We start from the raw sequence: 2,920 nt of genomic DNA, 5'->3' as shown, positions 1-2,920 counted from the left end.
AAACTGTTCCAAGCAACGGTCAAATTTCAAACAGTACCTGTTCGGATTCCTCAGCACCTGTTCGGGTCAAATATTTGGCTATATATACAGCCAAGTTTCCAACAGTCAAGATCATCCGAAAATTAGTCTGCTTTTATGCCTTTGCTGTCCAGATTTTGCTCTAGTGCATTTATTCTTCATATATTAGTTTTAGATTAAATAATCAGAGAGTTAGAACACAGGTTTGGTTCGCCGAACAATTTGTTTTGGAATGCTACTACAAATTGGTTAAGATCATTGTATCCTGGGACATAGACGCCACTCAACCGTAAGCACTGTAGCGAGGCGAATCTGTCTTAAGGACAGAGTGTCACACACTCGACTTGGTCTTTTATTTTTAATTCGGTTCGATAAATAAATTCGGTATGTTATTTATTTATTTTGTTTGAATTAGTTTCAATTTATTTTATTTGCACAGAAGATTGTTTCAACAATCTTAAGACAGATTCGAATTATTCTATTTACAGAATTTTTTGTTTGTTTCCTTTTCTCTTTCTTCTTTTAAGAAAATTATTTTCTGTAGATTTACAAAATAATATTCTGGTTGGAAAAACAAATAGTAATTATATGCTATTTGACAGATAGTAGTAATATACTGTCTATTTTCTTTGACAACTAATAGTACAATACTAGTGTCATTAACAATTCAGAATATATTTTTGTGAAATTTTTTCAGAAATTAATTTTGGGTTTTAGAAAATATTTTCTGAGTTTTCATTACTTAAAATTCTGTTTTAGTATTTTAATTATTGAAGTGTTACAGAAATTAATTTTCTGTGTGGAATTAATTTGGTTGAATAATTTTTTTTTTATTTCCAAATTAATTGAAAAATAAAAGTTATTTTCTTATTTCTTTAATTTTACAGAATTTAATTTCCTGTGTGAAATTAATTTGGTTGAATAAAATTTTATTTTATTTCCAAATTAATTGAAAAATAAAAGTTATATTCTTATTTTTTTTATTTTACGGAATTTAATTTCCTGTGTGGAATTAATTTGGTTGAATAAAATTTTATTTTATTTCCAAATTAATTGGAAAATAAAAGTTACATTCTTGTTTCTTTTATTTTTTACAGAATTTAATTTTGTGAATTTGGTTTAATTTTCTGTGTAGTGTAAATTCTAATTATAATTTTTTTTTATAAATTAGAATTGATGGCTACTGAAACTAATGCCCAAACAAGTACTACTGTGGTGGCTGCAATTGCACCAACCCCCTCTCATGTGGTGACAGTACCAATAAATCATGGAGAGAAGAAGTTCTCAGGAACTGACTTTAAAAGATGGCAACAGAAAATGTTGTTCTATCTTACAACTCTGAACCTGGCTCGTTTCCTCCGTGAAGATGCTCCAATCCTGAAAAAGGATGAAACTGACCGACAAGTGGTTGCTGCGGTTGATGCCTGGAAACATGCCGATTTCCTTCGCCGGAACTACATCTTGAACGGACTTGACAACACATTATATAACGTCTACAGTCCTATCAAGACAACAAATGAACTTTGGGAGTCTTTGGAGAAAAAATACAAAACAGAAGATGCTGGCTCAAAAAAATTTGTGGTTGGCAGATTCCTGGATTTTGTAATGATTGATTAAAAAAATGTGATCAGCCAAGTTCAAGATTTCCAACTCATTCTGCATGACATTTACGCAGAAGGTATGTCTCTCAGTGAATCCTTCCAAGTTGCAGCCTTAATTGAAAAATTACCAAAAGGCTGGAAGGAATTCAAGAACTACCTCAAACATAAGCGCAAAGAAATTTCTATGGAAGAATTAATTGTGCGTTTGAGGATTGAGGAGGACAACCGCAATTCTGAAAAATGGGCTGGTAAGCATCCTATGGTGTCTAAGGCAAATGTGGTGGAACATGCTTCAAAAACCAAGAAACGAAAGTCTTCTGGAGAAAGTTCATCACAAGGCTCTAAAGGGGGGGAGGGGAAAATAAAAAGTACAAGTTTAATGGCAAATGTTACATCTGTGACAAAGAGGGATATCGGGCCAAAGATTGCCGTAGCAAAGGCAAAATCAAAAGCAAAATAAGAACAAGCAAGAAGCCTGCTCAAGCCCATATGACCGAAGTGGACAAGATTTTCAATGGTGTAGATGACATCAATCTTTTTGTAGTTGTTTCCGAAGCAAATCTTGTCGGAAATCCTAAAGAATGGTGGGTGGACACTGGTGCTACTCGCCATATCTGTGCCGACAAAAAGATGTTCACATCTTATTCTACAGTGGACAATGGTGAACAACTTTTTATGGGCAACTCCTCAACTTCCAAAGTTGAAGGACAAGGAAAGATTGTACTTAAAATGACATATGGAAAGGAACTCACTCTCAACAATGTGCTGCATGTACCAGACATTCGCAAGAATCTTGTTTCCGGATCTTTGTTGAGAAAGAATGGGCTTAGGATAGTATTTGAGAGTGATAAATTTGTACTCACTAAGAATGAGATGTATGTAGGAAAATGTTACATGTCTGATGGCTTTTTCAAGTTAAATGTAATGACCGTTGTACCCTCAGTTATTAATAATAATACATCTTCTTCTTACTTGCTTGAGTCTTCAAATTTATGACATAGTAGACTAGGACATGTTAATTATGGATCTTTGCGTAGATTAATTAATATGGAATGTTTACATAAATTTGACATTGATTCAAATCATAAATGTGAAATTTGTGTTGAGGCAAAATTATCTAAAACTCCTTTTCATTCAATTGAAAGAAGTACGGAACCACTTGAATTAATTCATAGTGACATTTGTGATTTTAAATCAATTCAAACTAGAGGTGGGAAAAAGTATTTTATCACTTTTATAGATGACTATACTAGATATAGTTATGTTTATTTAATTCAAACCAAGGATGAAGCTTTGGAAAC

Source organism: Camellia sinensis, chromosome 8 (assembly GCF_055761805.1).
Source record: "Camellia sinensis isolate YWXY chromosome 8, ASM5576180v1, whole genome shotgun sequence".
Lineage (NCBI taxonomy): Eukaryota > Viridiplantae > Streptophyta > Magnoliopsida > Ericales > Theaceae > Camellia > Camellia sinensis.
This window is presented reverse-complemented; position numbering follows the sequence as displayed.